Source organism: Rattus rattus, chromosome 15 (assembly GCF_011064425.1).
Source record: "Rattus rattus isolate New Zealand chromosome 15, Rrattus_CSIRO_v1, whole genome shotgun sequence".
NCBI lineage: Eukaryota > Metazoa > Chordata > Mammalia > Rodentia > Muridae > Rattus > Rattus rattus.
Genome location: NC_046168.1, coordinates 24858892 through 24876004, shown reverse-complemented (window position 1 = coordinate 24876004; position 17113 = coordinate 24858892).

Here is a 17113-nt window from a genome sequence, read left to right as displayed (position 1 = left end):
TTGAAGAGTCTGCTGTTTTCACTATGCCAGTTTCAATTGAGATATTTTGTTGCAAAAATCTACTTGGGTGCTATCCAGTGAGGATACAGGAAATGAGGGCTGTGCTCTAGTGTGGAGAGCAGAACTGGGAGTAGCAGCAGCATTTCACCTCTTAGCAATGAGCAGACCCAGAAATGACAGCTCAAGACAGACATACATACATACATACATACATACATACATACATACATACATACATACATGTCTCTGTACCATGTGTGCCGTGCCCCTGGAGTCCACAAGAGAGTATCAGAACCCCTGGAGCTGGACTTGTGAAACACCCATGCTGACAGCTGAATGTGGGTCCTTGAAGAGTGGCCCAGGCTCCTAACCACCGAGCCACCTCTCCTGCCCCACCATTGGGATCTTAACATTGGCGTTGTTTGTAACAGTAGCAGGTCAGGTTATTGTCCATCTCCCTATCTTTACCATTTGGATCTTAGCATTGGTGTTGTTTATAACACAGTAGTGTGCCTACTGTCCATTCACCTGGCTGTCTCTACCGTTGACCTCACTTTCATTTTCTCTGTGTCCAGTCTGGTTGTCCTAGAACTCACTTGGTAGACTAGACTCACAGAGAGAGAACGCCTGCCTCTACCTCTGGAGTGTTGGGATAAAGGTGTGTGCCACCATACTTGGCACCTTTTCTTTAATTTACAGTTTTTGTCAAAATATGGTTATATTTTTTTTAAAAAATTGGTGAGTCAGTAAAAATGATACATTTCAATTCTGTGTAATAAATGGAGAACACATCACAGTAAGAAGACAAGTTTGAAGAGAAACATTTGTGTACTTGTTTGAATTCTCAGTTGGGTTAAGTACTTTTAATGGACCACCATTTTGTACTCAAAAGATTCACTGAGAGACACACTATACTTTATTTCTGAAATGACAATAATAAATTGTCTCTTCACGGAGAACATCTGACCTCATTTATTATCAATGATCAAAATTCCAAGGAAGTATGGGTCTGGTGAGGCCAGCTGATAATCCCAGCTACTCAGGAGGCTGGGACAGAAGAGATTACCAAGCTTAAGGTCTCCATGATAAACTCTGAGACCGCCTCCAAAATGAAGGGGGTTGGGAGTGTGCCTTAGTTGATGGAGAGTCTGCTCTGCATGCACGAAATCCTGGGTTCAGTCTCCAGCACTACAACAAATGGAATAATGGCGCTGGGCTATATTCTTAATACTTGTAAGACAGAGGTGATCAGAAGATAGAAATTCAAGGTCATTCTCAGCTGCACACCTAAGACCAGTCTATGCTGCCTTTAGCCTTTTTCTCTCTTCTCTCTCTCTCTCTCTCTCTCTCTCTCTCTCTCTCTCTCTCACTCTCTCACACACACACACACACACACACACACACACACACACACACACCTCTGCACCAATGAATGCCTAGTGCTGTGAAGGCCAAAAGAGAGTTTTGTCTCAAATAAATTATATACAGATATAGAGATAGAGATAGAGATAGAGATAGAGAGATAGAGATAGAGATAGAGTCTGGTGAGATGGCTTACAAGTTACGAGCACTGGCCATTTCACAAAGGGTCTGAATTCGATTCACAGCACCCACATGGCAACATGGCAGTGGGTAGATCCAAAACCCTCTTCTGGCCACCATGGCACCAGGTACTCACATGGTACAGAGACATATATGCAGGTATGACACCCATACATGTAAAATTATATACATATTACAAACACACACATTTCAGGCACAGATTATAATTTTAATACTACTCATGTATACAGATTAAGATTGGCAGCTTTTGCGGTAGGACTAGTCTGAATTATGCTCAATGACTCTATTTCAGGGCAAGCCTCCAATTCGTTATTCTATATAGCAAGCAAAGGATTCTCCTGTGCTGAGGCTCCCTTCTCCGACATTGCTAGAATTTATAAGGCAAAGATAGAGCCCACACATAGTTTTCCAGAGTCTACTTTTGTCTTGCCTCATGATATTTCACCCTGTCATCACCTCTGCTGTTTTAACACTAAGTAGTGTTTGTAGTCAGTGTTTGCCCATCAGTTCTGTGATTTTAGAGCCAGGTAAAACAGGATCTTGGTAAATGAGGGGAAAGCATCCAGAACTGTCTACTGTCTACTGCTCTGACTTACTGTAAACCTTAATGAACTCATTTTTATCATCCATGAGTTTGTTTGAGTCATTCTTTGGAAGCTGGTATTGTTTAAGTTTAAAGACTGATGTTACTGTTACTTTCATAGCTCCCCAAGAAAATCACAAAACACATGTTGCAACTCATCCAACAATGAGTCAGAGTGGATCATTTGCAGAAATCCAAGGTGGCTATCCTCCTCTATGTGCTATGTATGGATCAACATGCCTTCTAGGGGAATTTTGTCAGCAGAGTGAATATGAGATGTCCCCAAAGCCTAAAACTATAATTGCTGAAGACAGTGTAGATTGCAGGGCACTTGTGTGATGTTTGTGGCTCCAACTGAAGACTGAGACAGCTGAAGCTGGACTGCCTGCCCAGAGGGCAGTGACCCTTTCAGAAGATTTCCAGTTAAGTTGTGTCTTAGAGTTTCTATTGACGCCATGAAACACCATGACAAGATGGGAGTAAAAGATTTATTTGGCTTACAGTTCCACATCACAGTTCATTGTCAAAGGAAGTCAGGACTGGAACTCAAATGGCAGGATCCTGTAGGCAGGAATCTATGCAGAGGCCGTGGAGGGGTGCTTCTTACTGTCTTGTTTCCCATGGTTTGCTCAACCTGATTTCTCCTAGAACCGAGGACCACCAGCCCAGGGATAGCACCACCCACAATAGGCTGGGCCCTTCCCCATTGGTCACTAATAACAAAATGTCTTCTAGCTGGGACTCATGAAGGCATTTCCTCAACTAAGGCTCCTTCCTCTCTGATGACTGCCTCCAGTACATAAGGGATATGCAGATAATAGTGTTTTCCAGGAGCATCTTGAGGAGCTCCGAGTGCAGCCTGCTTCTATTTGATTTAGTCAAGTCTTCTGTCCAGCCTTTGTCTCTACCACTTCATCTCCTTTCCTTTCCCCAGCTCACCTAGCCCTCCAGACAAAAGGAGCTATTTGACATCTCCCCAGTTCTTCAGGGGAGCACATGTCATTTGCATCATGATGTGCAAATACAGGGTCAATACTTAAACATCACAGGAGGTTCTTTGTGTATTTTCTCATTATTCTGCATTTTCTTGTCTGTACTGATAGTTTTAGTTTTCAAGGTCATCCTGAAGTCTTGTTATCTTGGCCAGCTCCCTGCAGAATGTAATGTTCTATCTCATAGGAAACAAGGACAACATGTATAAAAGAGTCTTCTAGAAATCTTGGGGTTGTAATGCCACCCCAAGATCTGGTGCTTTGCTGTGAATAGACTACTGATGGTTTTAGTTTGTTTCGTTTTGTCATAAATGTAGTTTGGACTAGAATATTGGTAAACGTGTGTGTGTGTGTGTGTGTGTGTGTGTGTGTGTGTGTGTGTGTGTGTGTGATCTCTTGACTATATATTCTTTGCAGAAAATTTGGAATACTTATTTTTAATTATACGTCTGTATATGCTTCTGTATGAGCATGCTCATGTGAATGCATGAGATCCAAAGGCATCAGATCCCCTGGAGCAGAAGTTACAAATGACTGTGAGCCATCAGACAATGATGCTGGAGGCCAAACTTGGGTCCTTTAGACGAGCAGTAATCACTTATAACCACCAAACTTTCTCTCCACTTCTAGAAAATTTTTATATAAAAAATGAAACATTGTTAATAGCATGTCAGAAGTAATGTGTCAGGGTTTAAGCCATATTGCTATGCTATGACATACAGTTGATAGGAAACTCAGTGCTCTTTTGGTAAGTTTATGAAAGACACTGAAGACAGAACCGCAGTTCACTAATGAAGAGGAATTGTGATGGTTTAAATATGCTTGGCCCAGAGAGTGGCACTATTAGAAGGTGTGACCCTGTTGGAATAGGTGTGTCACTGTGGGTGTGGCTATAAAACCCTCATCCTAGCTGCCTATGTTCTGCTAGCAGTCTTCAGATGAAGATATAGAACACCCAGTTCTGTCTGAACCATAGCCATGGACCCTGCCATGCTCTGCCTTGATGATACTGGACTGAATCTCTGACCTGTAAGTCAGCCCCAATTAAATGTTATCCTTTATAAGACTTGTATTGGCCATGGTGTCTGTTCACAGCAGTAAAACCCTAAGACAGACATATATAGTGCTTCCTGCACCAGAGGCAGATAATATTACAGTACATACAACACACACACACACACACACACACACACACACACACACACACACACACACACACGGTTGCTTTTCTAACAAGATCCGTGTACATGAATGTATAAACTGCATTACTAGTGTCTGGACCACAGAAGCTAGCCAAGATCCGTGTACGTGAACGTATAGACTGCATTACTAATGACCACAGAAGCTCATGAACACCGGGCACAGGCAGTTTCCAGAAACAAATGACATTCGGCAACCGTAGACGGATACAGAGATTGGACAGGGAAGTGAAAGAAAGCAGGCTTATTTTGAGGTAGGCAGCTCCTTCTCCACTCCAGGATGTCATATCGCCTTTGTAGTAAGACATTCATTCTCAGGAGTGCTTCTGGGACACACTCTGTACAACATAGCCAGAGGACTCTACCTGAGTGCTCCACAATAAAGAAAGACAGGGACATGGGTGGGCACAATGGAAACTGGTGCTACTTACTTTCTATCTGTGAAAGGTAATAATTAAAGCAATATGGCTTTAATTATTTAATTGCCAGGATAATGTGAAGATTCCACAGTCACTATCAAAGAATTGGAAAAGCAAGAAATAATTGCTTAGCCCTAAGCACCTTTAGCATTGTGGTGTGGACACTGAAGAGGCCGAATGGTTTTATTCGTATTCCTTGTGGTTGGAGGCATTGCTCTTGATTGGTGTTTATATGTAAATATGTATCTGTGCTTGAGGAACTGGGGCTCAGGGCTTTATTCTCAGCAGGATATGAACATAAGACAACTCCTTCAATTCTCAGGGAGCATGGAGGGGGCATAAAGAATGCAATAGGCAGAGGGAAGGGTAGAACCTTGGCCAGAGCAACTCCGAGGCAGCAAACAGCCACAGTTAGATGGCGTTCGCCTGAGACAGCACAGCTCCTGATGAAAGCAAGGATGGAGTCTACATGAGTGTGTGTTTCCCACCTCTAGGAGCCCGTGATCACCTCTCCTGCTTTAGCATGAGGCGCATTGTGTAATCCCAGGTTTGCTCAATTCTGCAGAAGTTTGTCAATCAGTTTGGCAGGGGTTGGTGACAGTGTTAATGGCTTTGGAAAAACTCTGCCATCCCTGTAAGCGACCCTTACTCAACCTGGATGAGGTAGGTTTTTTTGGTTTGTTTGTTTTGTTTTAACATCCATGAGAGAGCTGTTATGGAGAAACACAGAACATCTTTTTTCCTGGGTGATCTGTTCCTAGCCCAGACTAAATCCTTATGTAAACTGGGCACAGCAAGAGATCAACAGTAGTCAATGTTAAAATCAAACAGTTACAACAGTGTAGGAACTTGGAGAGATGGCTCGGCAGTTAAGAGCACCGCCTGCTTCTCTGGAGGACGCGGGTTCAGTCTGCAGCACCCACATGGGAGCTCACAGCTGTCTGTAGCTCCATGATCTGAAACCGTTCACATACATACATGCAGGTAAAACACCAGTGGACATAAAATAAATTTTAAAAACTAGCTACAATATAATAAAAGGTATGAAAATGTGGCCTCTCTAATACCTGCTTCTGTTCCATTATGGTTGAAAGAGAATTCTCCCACACAGGTTTTTGTGTTTGAACACTTGGTCTCCGGGTTTGCCATTGATTTTGAGGTTGTAGAGCTTTTGGTGGTATTGGTGGCCTAGCAGGCAGAAGTAGGCCACTCAGGGTGGAGTCTCGAAGGTTGGTTGTACAAGCCTTTGGCTCTAGTTTGTGCTCTCTTTCCTGGTCACCAACAGGGCAGGGATTGTTGTCAGAGGCACAGGTCACCATGAGCACCATTCAGCCTCTGCCACACTGGTGGACTGGGATCCTTGAAACTGCACTAAAATGATAAACCTTTACTCCTTCAAGTTGTCTCAGTCAAGTGTGTAGCCACAGCAGTAAGAAGAGTAACTAAAGCAACTGTCACCTCTTACAACTCCTGCTACATGTTCTTCCTTGTGATGACATGATGAAATATGCTGAGGTGGAGGGCGTGACTCAGGCTGGGGGTGAACATTAGGCTATGGCATTTGGGCTCTTCCAACACAAGAGCTGTGCCATGCCCCACAGTTCATTTGCTGACAGAGATGGCTGAGTGACTAATGCGCAGCGAGCATATACAGTGAGGACATGCTGACAAGGTGGTGAGTCACATCCTAGACAGGAGAGCAGGAGAAGAGATATTTCATCATGCTGTTCACAGTAGCTCACAGTTTAAAACTTACCAGCTGTTTCTGGAACTTTCCATTTAATTTCTTTGAGTTACAGTTGATTCTGAGGTACTGAAGCTGCTGAAAAGAACCCTTGGGCATGAAAGGACTGCGGTATGGGCTTCTGATAGTGAACTAGTAACTTCCCAATATGCATTTTTATAGTGAAACTCTGCATGACTAAATGCTCCCCTCAGAAACATAGCTGAACCCAGCAACTGGGGACTGAGACAGGAGGGCAGCAACTTCACAACCATTAGCCGGGGCCCAAAAGAACCAAGAAAGGGATGTAACCAAAGAACTGTAACGTATCTGAGTATAAAAATATGATTGATATTACAATGTCCATATTGCCACTCATCTTTTTAAAACCACTTGCCAAGTTTTGGTTGTCCACCATAATATAAAGTCTATTGAAACACTCTTTCCCTTCCCAACTACATACCTACTAAAGGCCAGATTTTCTTCACGGATTCAAACCGAACTAACATTGAAACACAAGCAATGCAGAGGCAAAGATCCAGTTGTTGTAATGTGAGGCTTAAAGATGTTTGCAACAAATGTGAGGCAATGCTCTTCTCATTATTCTTTGAAAAACTATTTTTAAATAAAAGCATTTGAGGTGTAAAATATTGGTAACACATGTGCTAGTTAGAAGTTCTGGTCTGTACTACAAGTCTGCCTTTTGTGATGGAGGAGCCTGGCCAAGCCGTGAGAAGCCCTTCTCCATTGTTAGCTGGTGAAATGTTGAGCTTTGTCAGTAGAGGGCGCTGAGGGATAGCGCGGAGCTACAGTCACAGGTAAGTAGTGTATCTGGATCCAGCGCTCCATCATAACTTAGCGAGGAGATACAAGTTCTATTCTCAGGGAATGTCCACTCCCCACCCCTCCCTTCATAAATATTTATCTGTCTACATCATCCTGCTGCCTGTGGCATAATTTTTTGCATTGTCAACCTCTCTTTCAAGGGGTCTGAACCTCACCTCAGGACACTGATGCCATTTTATATTCTGTAGCACACAGACTCACTCAAGGCACAGTTGGTGGTCCATGCCTGGAATCCCAGGAAGGCTGAGGCGCACTGTGTTTGTTTATCTTTTTTTTTTTTTTTTAGGTTTTTCAGACAGAAAAGCCTGTGTATCTTTGGCTGTCCTGGAATTCAGGCTGGTCTTGTACTCAGAGATCCATCCTCCTGCCTCTGCTTCCCAAGTGTTGGGATTAAAGACCATCAGCACCCAGTTTTACTTACATGTTCTTAAGTACAGAACATTAACAAACAAATGCAAACCAAGATCCAAAATAAAACAAACAGACCAGGACCCTCATACTGAGACAACACGTTCCTAACATGGCTTGAGTCCATTCATGGGGCAACCCTTTCCCCATCTCACTTTTCAACACTTGCATCCAGGAGTGGCTCTGGATGAATGTGCTCAGGGTACACCAATAGTTTTCCACGCTGTTGGTCTGGTACATACAGACACTTCGAAGAATTCACACTTTAACAGTTAATCTTTTGCTACTAGACAGACCTCCTGGAGCCCAGCCTAGCCTTGGAGCTTTACTGTAGACAACTGAGGATTGAATTCCAACTCCAGAGTGCTGACATTATAGGTGCCAAGTTACTAATAGTTATTTTTTTATTAAAATTTCACATTCCAAATAATGAGTGTGGTATCTCCTGACTGGGCCTTGGGGCTAGAGATGCTCAGTGCTTAAGAGCACTCACTGCTCTTCCAGAGGACCTGGGTTCACAGGAATCCGGAACTTTTGCTCCAGAGGATCCTATACCTCCTGCCTTCTAAGGAAACCTGATCACACATGGCACACATACACATACACCACACACGTATACACACACACGTACACACACACACACACACACACACACACTTCTTTTAATATAAATAATTCATTCTTTTAAAAAAGTAATCCCAACATTTAGAGGGCAGGGGCAGGAAGACCCGAAGTTTAGGATCATCCTCCGTTTATGGGTTAGCCTGAGGTACCTGAGACATTGTATCAACTGAAGTGGAAGGAAGACACTGAAAAGATGGCTAAGAACATTTACTTTACAATTACCAGGCCCCAGAGTTTAGGTCCCAACATTTAGGTAACATTGGATGGTCTCAAAATCAGATGAGGCTTGGACATGAAGATTGCTGAGGATCGTTGCCTTGTGATATGTATGTATCTCATTTTGAATTAAAAACTAGAAAAGAAATTTACTGAGGACTCAGACTTTTACCATACAGTGCTCCATTCCAATTCAGGACTTAGCTAGAATGAAGGCTAACACCAGATTTGGTCTCTTGACTTGCATCTCTAGAATTATATATCCAAATAAAATTCTTTATTAAGTAGCTTGCCTCAGGTATTTTGTTACAGTAATAAAAAAGTAGCAAATGTTTTCCTTTTGTTACCTTAATATGAAATGAAAAATTATTACACTGCCCAAGGAGGTGGGGTAGGGCTGGAGAGATGGCTCACCAGTTAAGATCACTGACTGCTCTTCCAGAGTAGTTGGGTTCAATTCCCATTATCCACATGGTGGCTCACAACTGTCTGTCACTCTAGTTCTAGGGGACCTGATGGCCTCATACAGGCATACATACAGGCCAAACACCAATGCACACAAAATATAAATAAGTAAACAAATAAATAAACAAAACTCTAATTTGTTAAAAAAAAACCCTTGTTTTTCTCAAGTTAGAGAATTCTGGAAATATTTTAATGAATTTCTTAGCATTACATTACCTCAGCAAGCTGCTGCAATTGCCCATCTTTAGAGGTTCAGTAAAGCTATGACCAGACTGGGGACAATGTTCACATTTTAACTGTCAGTTAAAATGCAAATATCTATCAAAAATCTGGTGTTAATTTTTGAATATTATAGATATTATATGAACTATTATAGATTTGCTCTAGCAATATTAGAAAATGGAAATTATCATGGAGAATGTCTCTAGTTAGAAATGCCCTGTTAATTATTCCTATTCATTCTTTGTTCACTTGTTTGTTTTTGGAGACAGAGTGTCTCTGTTTAGCCTTGTCTGTCCTGGAACTCACTCTATAGACCAGGCTAGCCTCAAATTCAGAGATCTCTGTCTCTGCCTCCTGAATGCTGGGATTAAAGGCAGTGTTACCATGCTTGGCAATTCCTGTCCATTCTTTAAGAGGTATTATCTTTGGCTGCATAAAGGGCTAAGAAAGTGAGAGTGTGTGTTGGTCTTCTGTTCCCTCACCCACACGGGGCAGCTGACAATGGCCTGAATCCCACCTCCAGGGAATTCAGTGTCTTCTTCTGGCCCTGCAGGCATATGTACACATGAGCTTATGCACACGGACAGATTCAACATATAGGAATAGAAATAAGTCTTAAAAAGAGATTACGCAGTTAACCCTTTTTAAAATGTTTACGCCATACTCCTTTCTAAAGGAAAATGACAGAACATCATGTTGTAAGAGTGCCTTGTTGCGGGAGGCATTTAAATGAATTGATGAAAACCCACCATGGACCAGGGTTAAAGTATCGCCTGTGAAGACATCTGCTGCTAAATGCAGTTTGAAGCTTAGCCTCAGGCAGATTTCTTGGTCTTAATTCCCCTTTAAACTAAAATTTTGTTATTATTGTTATTAGTGTTTGTGTATGATAGAGGTAGGGGGCCATGAGCCAGGATGCATATTAAAAGGTAGAAAAACTGTGAAGTTGGTTTGCTTCTTCCTTTGTGTGGGTTCTGGTGCTCACATGTATGTGTTTAGGCCTGTGTGGCAAGCATCTCTCCAGTCCCAGAACAGTACTTTGATTGATTTCCAGAAAATATTTTAGGTGCTTAGAAGTTCAAGTGAATAAGAATGATTTAGTTTCTTCGTTCAGTGATTTTTAACTGTAGCCTTTGGATTTACTCAGTTTAACCTGTATACTTTTTTTTTTTTTTTTTTTTTTTAGAGCTGGGGACTGAACCCAGGGCCTTGCGCTTGCTAGGCAAGCGTTCTACCACTGAGCTAAACCCCCAACCCCTAACCTGTATACTTTTTGTATGTTCCCAATAGTGAATTATTAGAAAAAATTTCGCTTATATGTACACTCAACTCACACAAACATAAACAGAAGAAGTGTGTTTCAGTGTCATTAGTGCTGGTTTGAAAAGGAATGGCCCCCACAGACTCATGTGTTTGAATAGTTGGCCAGCAGGGAGTGGCATTCTTAGGAGGTGCGGCCTTGTTGGAGGAGGTGTGTAACTAGGGGATGGGCTTTGGGGTTTCCAAAGCTCAAGCCATGTCCAGTGTCTCTCTCTTCCTGCTGCCTGTGGATCCAGATGTAGAACTCTCGACTCCTCTCCAGCACCATGCCTGCCTGTGTGCCACCATGCTCACACTATGATGATGGACTAAACCTCTGAACTGCAGGCCCGTCCCAAATTAATGTGTTTCTTTAGAAGAGTTGATGTAGTCATGGTGTCTCTTCACAGCAACAGAAACCCTAAGACAATTACGTTTACAAATATTAACAGATAATCATAACAAAAATCAATGGATTGTTTTCCTTTGTTCTTTCCATATATAGAGGCGAATGCATTATTTTATCCCCAAGCATCTGCTCCAGTTTTTACAGAAACATAACACCATTACTGCTGAACTCCAAACTCAGGCCAGTGGCTATTAAGGCTAGGTAGGGAGGAGTAAGAGAATGAAACTTCCCATCATTAGATGAAAAACCAAATTGTAGAAAGAAATGTATAAGAATGCATATGCCTAGTCTGGCCACATGCACCTTGTAGTGACCTCCAGAATTCTTCTGCAGGATCCAGAATCTCTGTTCTTGCTTAGTCCCACAACATTCTCCTTCAACTGAGTCAACATCTAGGCTTCTCCCTGGACCTGCCATACCTTCATACCCTCAGGAACTTTGCACTGCCTCTGCTATCCCACTCCATATGTAGACTTCCCACATCTTTCTCCAGGGTCCAGTCTGGTGGCTAATCCTGACCTTTTCATCCATGTCTTTTTCATAATCTACAAGATTTAGCCTGGGTCCCACAACAAGTGTACAAGCCTAATCTTGACTTCCCTGCCTTCACTGCAGAGGAACTCTAGGGTTAGGCCAGTATCTGCCATACCACAGGATTCTCTCACATCATATCCATCCTTTTCACTCAGATCTATCAGCACCTATACACCCAGCTTGACACAGGAAGCACATCCTGTTTACCAGTCCGGTCTCATCTGCCCACCTGACTGCATTCCACCCAAGCTACTTCCAACCTCTTTCCACCCAACCTGGCCCTATTTCTATTTTCCCCTCACACTGTTCTATCCATAACTAACTTAAAAGCAACGAAAGAAGTCTGTTGCAGTAAAAAATAATGTGGTGCTGCATGATCAGTTCCTGCACTGACCACTCTGTGCTTCTCTCCTGGGCTCCCTCTAACTTGGGTGGCCGCTCTCTCACTAGTTCCAGCTCCATCAGGTCATAGGAACTAGAGCTAAATTATTGCTGCCCCCAAGTACTCTCTGACCTGGGTGGTCCAGTGTGGTACCTTGCCACTCTGGTGTTAGTTCCGGCACCCGTGGGTCGAAATGGCACTAACCATAATTTATCTCTAATTAGTATCTCTTCTGTGGCTCTCTGCTAGCTGCAAACTCTTTGGTACCAGCTACCGGGTAAAATCAGGGCTCTAGGAGTCCAGCATGGGGCTGGCCTTTTACAGCTCCCTGCCATGTACTCTGCTCCAGTTCCCAACAACCCAATGAAATCAAGACTGACAATCAAATTTATATGTTAAATTCTCAATCCATAATACATCTACACAATAAAATCACAAACAATTGATAAGGATATAAACCTCCCACCTAGATAAGATAAATTTGCCTACAGAAATCTATATGAACTACCTTGTCAATTCAAGACCACCCAAATCTGGGCTATCCTTCTCTGTCTCCATCTTGATTCTCCTAGCTCCTTCTCCCCTGCTTCTTCCTGTCCTTCAAAAAACCTCTGTTCCTGCCTCCCTTCCTTCTCATCCAATGACAGGCCTTATTTTATCTTGTCTGCCTTCACCTGTATAAAGACATCAACCTACAGAAGTCCCATGCTCTGGTCTCATCACAGGAATACCAACACTATGACAGATCAAGGCAGTATCTTCTCCCCAAACCTAACAGTCCTACAGAAAGCTTTGCCAATGTGAATTACCTAGATGAACTCTAGGACAAACAAATGAGCAGTCAGAAGCCTTCTCACTGAAATCAAGGAGTTGAAAGAAGATAGAAACAGCTCAGTAAAGCCAAGGAGAAAAAGTTAAAAGAGAATAAATATCTGAGTGACATCCAAGAAAACACAAACATGAGACTGATGATGGATAGAATGAAGAACAATGGGGACCAGTGAGGACTTGAGATTGGAACTCAGTAGAGAGGGGGCACTGACAAGGACTCAAGCTGAAACGAAGATGGATTTGAAACACCCAACAGCCCAACTAGAAAACCCAAAGGGAAGCCTTACAAGTAAAATGAACCAAACAGAGGACAGAATACCATGTTTCAAAGGTAAAACAGGAGATCTAGACCATGTAAGCAATGAACACGAAAACATTTAAAGTACAGATCGAAAGAACACATAGGAAGTTAAAAACAAAACCACTCCACACCTTCAAATCATAGGGAGAATTCCAAGGCCATGGCATAGACCTGACTTTAACAAGATCATAAAGGAAAACTTACCCAAACTAAGGAAAGACATACCCTTACAAATCCGAGAAGCAACACACAGAATACCAATCAGAGGAGACTAGAAAAGAAAGTCCCATGACATATCATAGTCAAAATGCCAAGTATGTATCACAAAGAAGGCGTATGGAAAGCTGCAAGATCTGTCAACTAGAAGGAGACTGCTCCTGGTCCTGGAAACCTGACTACTCACTGTGGCTGGAATCGTCCTGCTGGGGCGCTGCTACTAGTCCACTCAACCAGACTTATCCCTAGGGACACCTCTGCCATCTGTCCTTGTACTCACAGCTAAGTGTAGTCCGCACCTCTCAGCAAGGAAGCCTCTTTGTGCAACAGTTGGGCACCACTATGGGAAACACAACCAACTAAAATGCAGAGTTGTGGAGCCTGGTCCCAGTGGATACAAATCACTTTTGTACTTAAGGCTGAGGGAGCATTGCAAGAGTCAGAGGATTACAAAATGCTGGGAGATTGTGTCTCCTAGTAATGACAGGAACTACATCCACAAAAATCTCACGGACATGACTGCCCAATTGTAAGCTGAACCAGGATGACACCAATGGACATGCCAAAGTGGACAGGGAAATTCCATGAGGTCTCAAGCTCACACAAAGAACTACAGCTACTCAGTAAAGCTGGGAGGCAGAGGGCTGGCCCACCCCAGGGATGAGTACTCTAATTGGTTGTCCAGTGCCCAATAGTTAGCACTGAAAACACACCTACAAGTAGCACTACATGGATTCAACATGTTCTATTTGGGAATGTGTGTATATATATAAATACGTGCATGTGTGGGTATATATAAATAAATACATGCATGTGTGGGTATATATAAATAAATACATGCATGTGTGTGTATATATAAATACGTGCATGTGTGGGTATATATAAATAAATACATGCATGTGTGTGTATATATAAATACATGCATGTGTGTATATATATAAATACATGCATGTGTGTGTATATATAAATACATGCATGTGTGTAGTAACAATTGATGAAAGAAGAGGTCATGAATTTGAGGGAGAGTGGGGAGGGGGACATGGAGGTGTTGGAGGGAGGAAAGGGAGGAGAAATGTTAGGGTTTCTATTGTTATAATGAAATACCATGACTAAAAGCAAGTACAGGGAAAGTGTTATTTTGGCTTATACTGCCATATGTCTTCATCATTGAAGGAAGCCAGGGCAGGAACTCAAAAGGGGCAGGAACTTAGAGGCAGGAGCTGACGCAGAGCCCACAATGGGCTGGGCCCTTCATCAATCACTAACTAAGAAATGCTCTATAGCTGGACCATATGGAGGCGTTTTCTCATTAGAGGCCCCCTCCTCTCAGATAGCTCCAGCCTGTGTCAGGTTGACACAGAACCAGCCAGCTCTGCAGTTAAAATATAAGTAAAAAGAGCAGCCATGGTCCACAGAGTGGCCAGTGTCTGTGGGTGTGGACTTCTCCTAGCCTAGCATGAGGCTAAGGCTTTCACAGAAGGTGAGGAAAAAAGCAGAGAGAGAGAGAGAGAGAGAGAGAGAGAGAGAGAGAGAGAGAGAGAGAGAGAGAGAGAGAGAGAGAACGAGATGGTGGTTATGGTTATGGTTATGCTGGGAGAAAAATCAAGGCTAACTCACCTACTCAGCTTTTGATGAAATGGACTAAAATTTAAATTGCTTAAACTGGTTTTGCTTAAATGTCGCTTGGCTATATTCAATCCAATCTCTTATTAAATATTTATTAAATATATTTATGCCCAAGAAATTCTGCCAGACAGTGTAAGATACTTTCATTTGGGGGAGTCAGCATCAATGTGATCTAGAAAACTGTAGAATCCTTGGGGTGGGGGATGGAGAGGGTTGTAAATGAATTGAAATGGAGACAAGTTTAGTTTATTCTAAGACAAGAACTGGCATAGCTGGCCTTGAGCTCTCTATCCTCCATCCTCTCTTCACTCACTCTCACACTCAGCATGAACAGTTTTCGCCTGGACTGGATGAGGTATGTAAGACATACAGCGGAAGAAGTGTGTATGGAGATTTCTATATTACACAGAGTGAGGAACATTCAGAGGGTTTACAGAGATGGAGAAGACGAAAAACAGAATGAGATTGACAGTTATTTGGGAGGCTACAACAAAATACTACTCTACCTCAGTATCATGGTTTAGCTAGTAACAGTGTTTACTAGTAATACCCAGAACCCACATGGTTGAAGGACATAGCCCACTCCCTGATCTGCACACAAGCACACACACTGTGGTATGCACAGCACCCTCCACCCACAATAAATAATGGTGACAAAAACCTATCCAACTGTCATAGGAAGTCTCGGAAGTCCAAGAAAAAGACAGAGTTGGCGTCTGACAAGGGTGGCTTTCTAGATGGTCATCTTTTTATTGTAACCCCTTACCTTGAATGACAGGAGAGGCAAAGGATTCTCTCAGAACTCTTTTTTTTTTTTCTCTCAGAACTCTTTTTTTTTTTTTGAACCCAGGGCCTTGCGCTTCCTAGGCAAGCGCTCTACCACTGAGCTAAATCCCCAACCCCTCTCTCAGAACTCTTTAAAAAGTATTTATACAATTTTTTTAATTTGGTGGATGTTAAGTTTCTTATGATCGTTTTATTTTTTCTATTTTATTATTTTTTATTACATGTATGTGTCTCTGTGTGGGCGTGTGCACATGAGTTCTGGTGCCCACCCTGGACAAGTTGTCAGATCTGGAGCTGGAGTTACGATGGTTGTGAGTTGCTTGATGTGCTTGTTGGGAATTGAATTCAGGCCCTCTGAAATAACAGTAGGTGTACTAACTACTGGGCCCTGATAATATTAATATTAATATTTAATGTATGATTTTTGTTTGTTTAAGAGAGGGTCTTGCTATGCAGCCCTGACTGGCCTGGAACTTGCTGCAATGCAACTCAGGAAGAGAGGGGAGAAGGGGAGAGGAGAGGAGAGGAAAGATAAATTCTGGGAAAGTCAGTGAGAAGCCCTGTCTCCGGAATTCTCCCTCCTTGTCCCCTCTCCCCACCCCGAAAAGATCTGAAATTTGAAGATTTAAGAATCAGGAGACCTGTCCTAGTTTCCCGGAAGATGACATGTAAACAAGTTAACAATTTAAATACGCTACGAAGTGATCAGCACGTAGGAAGCCAAGGCGGATTACCGCACTTTCAGGTAGACCTGAACTACAGTGTAAAAAGAAAACATCCAGGTGTGGCAAGCCTTTAAGCCTAGCCACCACCCGCAGGCAGAGATAAAGCGCTGAGTCCAAGGCCAGCTAGGGCTAAATAGTGAGATCCTGTCTAAACAAAGTTCAGTAAAAACAAGTAAGCTAAAAGTAGACAGACATAAACCAGTAAAGAGGAAAAAATTTCCAGATAAAATTTCCAGTTTATGTTTTAGCTATTTCAAGTCTAAAATAAGATTTTAAGAACGATAAAAGTATACACTATTCTGATTTTCCCGATGTCTACTGTTATGAACATTTTTGCGAGGTTTTCCAGTGACGCCGGAAAAAAAAAAGTAAAACCAGAAACCAGACAAATCCGAAGCGGGATTGAGTTATCGAATTCCACCTTGTCCAGCATCAGTTCTCCGCACTTTTTCCTTACTGTGTAACATCCTAGGAGAGGCGGGTGGAGGCTCCCTGAGGCGCTTGGGCGGGGAAAAGCCAGCGGAGGCGCGGCCTGTCGCGGGTCAGCTGGTGCTGCTCTCTGCTCGCGGCTCGCACGTGATGACTTTCCGGGAACCTGCGCCTCAGATTCTGGTGGAGTCTGAGCTACTCCGGAGCCGCCCCTCGTGACGTCACTAGCGCGATTCCTCTTGCTGACCAATCAGAAGGTCGGACTTCAGGGAAGCCCCGGGCGGCGGGGGCCGCCAGGGCGCGTGCGCAAGGGCT